The sequence below is a fragment of the Triticum urartu genome, chromosome 3 (genome assembly GCF_003073215.2).
Source record: "Triticum urartu cultivar G1812 chromosome 3, Tu2.1, whole genome shotgun sequence".
Classification (NCBI taxonomy): Eukaryota; Viridiplantae; Streptophyta; class Magnoliopsida; order Poales; family Poaceae; genus Triticum; species Triticum urartu.
The window spans coordinates 129,175,870-129,186,089 of record NC_053024.1 but is presented as its reverse complement, the minus strand read 5'-3'; positions in this window follow the sequence as shown (position 1 = coordinate 129,186,089).

The following is a 10,220-nucleotide window of genomic DNA, read 5'->3' as shown; positions in this document are numbered from 1 at the left end:
GCGCTTTGCCTCCTCTTCTCGCTCTCTTTTGCGAACAGGATAGCCACCATTCATGCTAGTCGCTTGCTGCAGCTCCACATATATTTACCTTGCCTTACCTATTAAGCTTAAATAGTCTTGATCGCGAGGGTGCGAGATTACTGAGTCCCTGTGGCTCACAGATTACTATTACACCAGATGCAGGGCCTGATGATTCCGCTCCAGGTGACGCACTTGAGCTCAAGTGGGAGTTCGACGAGGACTCTCAACGATACTACGTGTCCTTCCCTGATGATCAGTAGTGGTGCCCAATTGGGGTGATCGGGATCGTGTCACTTGTTGGGTTATCTTTTATTTTGGCGCCGTAGTCGGGCCATGAGTGTTTAGATGTTGTAATGCTATTTATGTACTTGATTGACGTGGCGAGTGTAAGCCAACTATGTTATCTCCCCTTTTATTATCTATATTACATGGGATGTTGTGAAGATTGCCTAACTTGCGACATACGCCTTCAATGCGATTATGCCTCTAAGTCGTGCCTCGACACGTGGGAGCTATAGTCGCATCGAGGGTGTTACACAAGAGCCTTGCGCTTCTCAGCTTCATTGTAGGCTTGCACGCACTTGTCAGCCTGACTCTTCATGCGCTCACGAGACCCTTTAGCTTCTTCACGTTTCTTGAGAAAGGCTTCCTTGAGCTCGTGCAGCATAATCTTGAAGTTTTTCACATCTTGCACGCTGAGCTTTGCCATGTGCTTCTTGAACTGAGCTTTCTCATAGTCGATCTTTTGCTTCAGTTCAACGATGCGCTGAGCTAGAGCTAGGTCAGAAGCAATGGCGCCAGTGAAAGCGACGCTGAGGCCAATTGGAAGTTGCAGATCATCAAAGCTGAGATTGGGGGTTTCAAACCACTCATCAATGAAGTTGTGGAGGATTGCCACGTCAAAGAGAGGCAAATCATTGAAGATTTCTGCTTCTTATTTGCTCTTAATCAGTTGCTCAAGAGCGTCACTCTGCAAGATCTTCATCGCTGGACAGATCAATGGCATCATTGCGCAGAATAGCAGCAGCAGCCAGTTCTTGGCTGGTGGGTTGCAAGGGCATCTTCACTCTCGAGGGCTTGGAGATGCATGACAAATCTTCAGACTGCATACTATGTTCAGGAGGTGAAGTGGCCAGAGGCTTCGCGTGTAAGACCTTTGGTGCAGGAGCAGGCTTTGAAGCTTTAGGCTTCTTCAGTTTCTTTGGCTTCGGTGGTGCAGGCGCTTCATCAGATTCAGCGTCGTCTGCAGGCTCATCCACGGCTGTCCCTTGAACCATGATATGAGTGATGCGACCATCCAGGTTGTAGAAGGGCCCAACAAGATTGGGTTCAACTTTGCATGAGCCATCGGCACGAGGAGCAGAGGGACCTGGGTTGAAGTCTAATCCCCACGACTTCTTGTTTTCTTTGGCCGAATTCTTGGCAAACTGGAAGTTGCGCTTGAATAGATTGTCGTCACGACACCATAGCAATGACGATGGATCTGCATCTGCAGGCTGTGGTCCTCGGACCATACAAGGATAAAAGCCTTGTTCAATGGCTTCAGCTCTGGACCAGGGTTGAAGATTTTTATATAGGATGTCTCCCCATGGTCGCTTGATGGCATTCTTCTCAGCATATTCCTGGGTCACAAACCTGTACTTGAACCATTGCTCTGCCCAGTATCTTCAAATCCATTGGATTCATGTCTTGCACTGACCATAGCTTTCTTCGGGGTCAGTTTTGTACAGTTCATAAAGATCTTCGGGCAGGTCCGTTGATGTACCCCCACGGCGCTGTCTGCCGCCCTTTCTTGTAGATTTCTCTGGTGCCATGAAGTTTAAACTGAAAGGCTTCAACACGTTGAAAGGCATCAAAGGCTTCCTCTTGCTAGCTAAACAGGAACTGGCTTCGGGAGAGTTAATGTGATGCTGTAAGAATTCTGCAAACGAATACAGACTATGAGAACCAAGGGATTTTCCCACGGACATGTACCTGTGACAGCATTAAGGTGCGAGGGAAGGGGAAGAGGTCATATGCATTCTCAGAAGATTTTGAAGATAAATCAGTTTAGAAGACATTGACCTCATAGTGCGAAGACATTCACTCATAGATAGAGAGTTCGTTCCAGATTTGTACGAATCCACGAATAAGTACAAGTGAGGAATCTAACTTCTTTGTGAAGCATAAGTGAACATACTAGGCATATTATGAGATGCAGTATGAAATAGATTCAACTTGTGTGAATAGAAACTGCTTGTGGTAGAACATGACGAATCTATAGGATCAAAGGGGGCCGTAAAAGGAAGTTTTATTTACCACACGAAGAACTGCTAGACGGAGTGGGAGAGGAGGCCGAGCAGTTCGATCGTCTGTGCCCTAACTTGGCGATGGAGGACACCTACGGCGACGACAGAGAAGACGATGTCCGCAGCCGGCGTGAAGACGGCATCGGTAAGGTCGCGGCAGCTAAGCGCTTCGTCGCCGGCGTCGTCGAGGGCTAGCGGTGGCGCTAGGGTTTGTGCGAGAGTGGAAGAAGGGTTAATGATTGTGGTGAGGCGTGTATTTATAGGGATAGGGACGGCACAGAGTTATTACACAAGTGCCCCTGGTGATTCACATCTGAAGGACACGTGGCTATCATGCAACCCATCGGAGGTTGTTCCACGTTCCCACGCATGCCTGGATTGTCGGGTGGTCGTTCCCACTTCTCCGGGTTTCAGGTGAAAGGATTTAGCATTTAAAACGGATTAATGTTTGTCTCTGTGTCTTCTGAGGACATGGATACAGAGAAGACATTTGACAGTGTCAATAGAATGCATATGATTTGGATAGATAGACTTAGGAAAGAAGCATAGAGGGGTTAGGGTCCGATCACATTCACTTAGTTCAAAAGATTCATCAAGAAGCCATAGCTATAAGTGAATGCTGTAGAGGACAGAAACCAAATCAGTATATACCAGAAGACAATCATATCAACTTAGTGAAGATAATCATTAAGACAAGTTGAAATTGAAGACAAACCAAATGTGAAGGCATAGCAAATGTAACGCCATAGGTAATACACTTCAAACAAAGAATTTGGTGGTGGCGTTACCCACCGTATAGGAAGTATTAGACCCAGACACGGCGCACAATTATCGTGGCGCTCCGAAGTCAAATTCCACGTTAATGTATTCGCACTCAGAATGTAAGTCTTCATTGATTGAAGATATACTTTACTTCGTGTGTTGCACATCTAAGTCATCAACATGCATAAGTGTTAGGATGTGTGCCTGATCACAGGACATTTCAGGATTCCAAGATATTTAGCTCACACCGTAACTTGCAAAACCTCTTCTCATCCAAGGGCTTGGTGAAGATATCTGCCAATTGCTCTTCAGTGTTGACGTGTATGATATCAATATCTTCCTTCATAACATGATCTCTGAGAAAGTGATGATGAATTTCAATGTGCTTTGTCTTCGAGTGCTGAACTGGGTTGTTGGCAATCTTGATGGCTCTTTCGTTGTCACAGTAGAGTGGCACTTGCTTCAGATGAATGCCATAGTCTTTGAGTGTTTGCTTCATCCATAGAAGCTGAGCGCAGCAAGATCCGGCAGCAATGTATTCAGATTCAGCAGTGGAGAGAGATACACAGTTCTGCTTCTTTGAAGACCAACATACAAGTGATTGTCCCAGAAAATGACATGTTCCTGATGTAGACTTGCGATCCACCTTGTCACCAGCATAATCAGCATCCGAGAATCCAACTACATCAAATTCTAAGCCCTTTGGATACCATAATCCTAGTGTTGGGGTGTGAGCCAAATATCTGAGAATTCGCTTCACAGCTAAGTGATGCGATTCCTTTGGTGCCGCTTGGAACCGGACACACATGCAAACACTAAGCATGATATCTGGCCTAGATGCACATAAATAAAGCAAGGAACCAATCATGGAGCGATATACCTTTTGATCAAACTCTTTACCATTGTCGTCGGGACCCAGATGATGTTTGGCTGGCATTGGCGTCGTGTAGCCTTTGCAATCTTGCATTCCAAATTTCTTCAGGCAATATTTGAGGTATTTTTCTTGAGATATAAAGATGTCGTTGCGTTGCTGACGTATTTGAAGACCAAGGAAGAACTTCAGCTCACCATCATGGACATCTGATATTGCTCTTGCATCATATATTGTCGGAGTAATGGGCCACGGGTAGGCCAACCCGAGCCCCATAACCTTTCAAGAGATCGGGGCAGGCTGCTCCCCTCAAGACCACAGGGCGAAGAGCCGCCTCCTGGGGAGTCTACGGCAAGGCGGCCGACTGCCCGCTCATGGCCGAGTCCCAGGGGCGACTTCCAGAGAAGACGGATTTGGGGAGTCGGCCAGCGACTCCAACAAACCGTGACCTCATCGAAGGGGACGGGGCAGGGGCATGGCTACAATGAAGCCCACTCCCCGTCCCTTACCAAGGGCAGGCATGGCTATAGCACACCGTACTTGGGAAGATCTCCCTGCAGCGTGGCACTATTGCCCGGCCGGCCCTGACATCAGCACCACTTTACCGGGTCCTGCGCCCACGACAGCTTGTCTGTACGGCCTGGAGGCAGCGGGGCCCACCAGTCAGCGAGACCTCGGGAGACGGCGGGAGAACCGCCAGTCGGACCCGTCGGGAGTCGGCCCGGGGGAGTCGGCCGAGCCCTCCCCCGGGGCCCATGCGCCATTAATCAAGAAGAGATGGGGACTGGCCACAGTGATCGCCCGCCAGGCGGCGGGGCTGTTGCCACGACCCCATGACCAAGCTTGCGTCATCAGGAGCACGGCTACAGTAATCAGCAGCCGGCAAGACCCGCCCGTGGCGGACGCGGCCTGTCGGCTCCGTACCAGACCAATCGGCGGGGCCCACCAGTCGGCGGGCCCCACCAGTCGGCGGAGAAGTCGGAGGTCGGAGGCACTGACGGCTGGGCCCGCGCCCAGTTGAATTACCATTGTACCCCTGGGGGTAGGCCTATATAAACCCCCAGGGCACCCATGCAAAGGGTTGGATCCCAGTAGTTCTATACCATACCAGATAGAAGGAGAGAGCTAGCCTTGCCCTCTCCTACCACCAGACACAGCTCAAGGAGCAACCGTGTAAACACTTGACCATAGTGATCATGCGGAGACCCCGCAGAGCAGTAGTAGGGGGATTATCTCCCCGGAGAGACCCGAAATTGGGTAAGATTCGCCGGCGTGCATGTCTTCGCCTCATCCCGTTTCCAGGCACCGGCGACATTCTACTCGCCTCCACCATGATAAGCCATCCGTTGGCATATGTCACATCAAACCCCCGACATTTGGCGCCCACCTTGGGGCATGGTGCACCGCCGTCCGGAGATCTGTTCTGGACGGGAACCCTTTTCCTCCCTGGCGAGCGCAGCCAGCCAGGCACGCCAGACGAAGTTTGCGTCGACGCGCTGCGCGGCGTTGAGATCGCCTGCGCAGCCAGCTCCTTGGCCGAACTTGTCAGCGAGGTCCGCCTCTCCGACGAACCTGCGTCCGACGTAGGCGCAGGCAGCCCCGAAAACCTCCTCGCGGGCCTCCTCGATCAACTCCACATTTCTGGCGAGCCTGCCGTAGACTTGGAGTCCGTAGGCTCCACCGACCCGATGCTGGTCGACTCCGACACCGCGTCGGTCGACGCGTTCCCCACCAATGTGGTGGTCTACGACGAACCTCTCCCCCATGCAGAGAGCGACGGAAGCACCATCACCGAGGTGCTGGTCATCAGTCATCACGAGTTCCCTGGCGGAGGGGCGCCTGACTCACTCGGTGCGGCGCTGCAAGACCTAGCTGCGCCCATTCCGGAAGATGCTGACGCAGAGACGTTAGAAGCGCGCCGCCTTCAGCTTGTTGAAGGCGCGAAGAAGCTGGCCAGCATGAGACGCTTGTCAGAAGCTTACCAGCGGGAGATGGATCGCGCTGTTGGCGGCTCGCCGGCCCTGGCAGGGCCCAGCCACCTTGGCGCGGTTCAGCAGCGCGGCGTAGCCATCGCCAGCCTGTTTGGGGCTAGCCGCCCCGTGTATACCACGCCAGCGGAGAACATCCGAGACGCCCAGGCAGCGGCGGATGAGCTGGACAATTTCGAGGGCGAAGAGCGCCGCCTCATGATGGAGCGAGTCCAGTGGCTCCTCGACGCGGCCACCGCGCAGAACGAGGCCGGCTGCCACACGGAGGCGCCGCAGCGGCCAAACGACGACCCGCACCAAGATCAAGGCGCGACGTCTCGGACACCGACTGGCGGTGCCCGAGAAAGAAAGGACAAGGAGCTGGCTGTCAGCCACAGTCAGACTCGGATTACCATAGAGCGCGACCGAGACGGCCGCCCGAGAGCAGTGGAACGACGGGACGACTATCCGCCTCCCCCTCCCCGCAAGGAGAGGCGAGTCTCCCCGCTGCCTGTTGACCATCTGACTCTCGGTGACCGCCTTGGACGCCGAGAGGGAGTTGGAGAGAATGACGCCCGCCACCGGATCAACCGACTTCACCGGTCCCTGGCGCTGGAAGAAGAAGACAAGCTGGGTCCACCTTGTTTCGGGCCCCGCATTCGGGACGAGCCCTTTCCCAGAGGGTTCACGCTCCCAAGAGACACGCCCAAGTATACCGGCTTCGTGAAGCCGGAAGACTGGCTAGTCGACTACTCCACGGCTGTCAGCATAGCAAACGGCAACAAGCGTGTCGCCATAAAGTACGTTCCGCTCATGCTCCAGGGCACAGCCCGGACATGGCTGAACAGCCTAAAGCCCCGCAGCATCAATAGCTGGGTCGACTTCACTGAAGCATTCGTCCGCAACTTCACCAGCACGTACAAGCGTCCTACCAAGCCTCGTCAGCTCTCCTTGTGCGTGCAAGGTCCTGACGAGTCAACTCGCGACTACCTCACGCGTTGGGCTGAGCTCCGGAACTCCTGCGAGGGCGTGCATGAGGTGCAGGCCATCGAGTACTTCACAGCCGGGTGCTGAGAAGGCACCCTCCTCAAGCACAAGCTCCTCTGCGACGAGCCAGAAACCCTCGATGAGCTGCCGATCATAGCGGACAAGTACGCTACGGCCGACTCCTCCATGAAGACGGAAATTCAAATCAGCATGATTGGCAAAGTAGCTCCTTAGGCTCCAAGAACTCCGGCGGCAGACGCCGGCCGGCGACAACAGCAGGGCGACAACAAGCGCAAGGCCCCGCAGACGGCTTCCAGCAGCCGACAGGTCGCGACCGTTGAAGCCCAGCAGCCAGAAGAGCATTCTCCGCCCAAGCGACAGAAAGGCGGCAAGCCGAACTGGTTGCCGACCTTCTCCTACGAGCAGACCATGGATGGACCTTGCAAGTTCCACAGCGGCGCGAAGCCGTCGAATCACACCACCCGGAAGTGCCACTGGCTCACCAGGATCGCCAAGGGAGACGGCCTCCTGGCACCCCCGCGTGCTGGGCAGCCGCCTCCGCCTCCGCCCTAGCAGCCGGCAGTCAGGACAATCCGCGCAGTACAAAACGAATACCCTGAAGAGCATGGAGCCTACGTGGTGTTCACCAGTGTTCTCGTGAGTTCTGATAGATGGGGGCAGCAGCATCAATATCCTGTACAAGGACACCATGGAGAAGTTAGAAATCAAGCAGAGATAGCTTCAGAACAGCCGGACTGTGTTCCACGACATTGTTCCTGGGCTTTCCTGCTCACCAATCGGCAAGATCCTGATTGACGTCCTCTTTGGGGACAAAGATCACTTTCGAAGAGAGTCTGTTTGGTTAGAGGTAGTGGACCTTGAGAGCCCATACCATGCGCTACTTGGCCGGCCCGCCTTGGCCAAGTTCATGGCGGTCCCCCACTACGCCTACCTCAAGATGAAGATGCCCAGTTCCAGGGGAATTCTGACTGTGGCCGGCGACTATCGGAGGTCATCCGCTTGCGCGGCCGAGAGCAGTCGGCTGGCCGAGTCCCTGGTGATTGCAGCCGAGAAGCGACTCCTTGAGCGAGTTGTGGCGATGGTCGGCAAGAAGCCGGAAATATCGCCCGACCCGAAGGAGTCGGAAGCCGAAGGTTCGTTCAAGCCGGCCAAGGAGACAAAGAAGATACCCTTGGATCCGGAGCGCCCAGAGAGGTACGCCGTCGTAGGTGCAAACCTCGACAGCAAATAGGAAGGCGAGCTCATCGATTTCCTCCGTGAGAATCGGGACATCTTCGCATGGTCTCCCAAGGACATTCCAGGTGTACTGACGGATTTCACCGAGCACAAGTTACACGTCCGATCTGATGCAAAGCCGGTCAGGCAGCCCCTGCGCCGCTTATCAGAAGAGAAGAGAAGAGTTGTCGGAGAAGAGATAGCCCGACTCCTAGCAGCCGGCTTCATTATGGAAGTTTTCTTCCCAGAGTGGCTGGCAAATCCGGTCCTGGTGCTAAAGAAGAACAAGCTATGGAGAATGTGTATTGACTACACGAGCCTCAACAAGGCCTGCCCCAAGGACCCATTTGCTCTACAAGAATTCACCAGGTGATAGACTCCACAGTCGGATGCGAGTTGTTGAGCTTCTTGGATGCATACTCAGGATATCACCATATCAAGCTGAATCCGGCTGACAGATTGAAGACCGCCTTCATCACGCTGTTTGGAGCATTCTGCTACCTCACCATGACGTTCGGCTTAAGGAAGGCCGGCGCCACCTTTCAGCATTGCATGCAGAAGTGCCTCCTCAAGCAGCTCGGCAGGAACGCCCACGTTTACGTGGACGATGTGGTGGTGAAGACGGAAAAGCAAGGAACACTGCTGGAAGACCTCAAGGAGACCTTTGAGAACCTGCGCCGGTTCCAGATCAAGCTCAACCCCGAGAAGTGTGTCTTCGGAGTACCAACCGGCCAGCTGCTTGGTTTCCTAGTCTCTGAACGTGGCATAGAATGCAACCCAGTAAAACTCAAGGCCATCGAGAGAATGGAGGTACCCAGCCGACTGTTGGATGTGCAGAAGTTCACCGGCTGCTTGGCGTCCATCAGCCGATTCATCAGTCGGCTGGGCAAGAAAGCTCTCCCCTTATACCAACTCATGAAGAAGACCACTTTTTTCAAGTGGAACCATAAGGCAGACAAAGCTTTCCACCAGTTGAAGAAGATGCTGACTACTCCACCCGTCCTGGCGGCTCCGACTCCCAAGGAACCTATGCTCATGTACATCGCCGCCACCAGCCGAGTAGTCAGCACAGTCATTGTAGTAGAGCGCAAGGACGAAGGCAAGGCGCTACCTGTCCAGAGACCAGTATATTACCTGAGCGAGGTACTGTCAACCTCCAAGCAGAACTACCCCCACTACCAGAAGATGTGCTATGGCGTGCACTTTGCTGCCAAGAAATTGAAGCCTTACTTTCAAGAGCATCCAATCATAGTGGTCTGCACGGCTCCACTTGCCGAGATCATCGGTAGCCGAGATGCCTCTGGTCGAGTGGCCAAGTGGGCCATAGAGCTGGTTCCTTACACCATCTACTACCAGCCCCGCACCGCTATCAAATCACAAGCACTGGCCGACTTCCTCGTCGACTGGGCCAAGACCCAGTACCTGCCTCCAGCGCCTGACTCCACCCATTGGCGGATGCACTTCGACGGCTCCAAGATGTGCACCGGCTTGGGAGCCGGCGTCGTCCTCACCTCTCCCAAAGGCGACAAGCTCAAATATGCACTGCAAATCCATTTTGCCGCCTCCAACAACATGGACGAGTACGAGGCGCTCATTCACGGGCTCCGGCTTTCCAAAGAACTTGGCATCCGCCGGATCTTGTGTTATGGCGACTCGGACTTAGTGGTCCAGCAGTCATCTGGCGACTAGGACGCGAAAGACGCAAACATGGCGAGCTACCGTTTCCTCGTGCAGCAACTCAGCGGGTATTTCGATGGGTGCGAGTTCCTCCATGTGCCAAGAAACGACAACGACCAAGCAGACGCCTTGGCACGAATCGGCTCTACCCGCCAAGCAATACCATATGGCGTCGCCCTTCAACGCCTCCTCAAGCCGTCTGTTAAGCCTTCACCAGAATCAGACTCCATTTTTGTGCCGGCTCCTCCCGAAGACGGCGGATCCGACTCCAGAGCTCTGGCAGTCGGAACGGGGACTTTGGCGGGCGACTCCAAAGCTGCCACAGTCGAGCCCGGCCCGGGGACTGCGGTGACGAACTCGAAGATTCCAGAACTCGGCCCAAGGACCGCGCCAGTCGGCCTGGGGACTTCA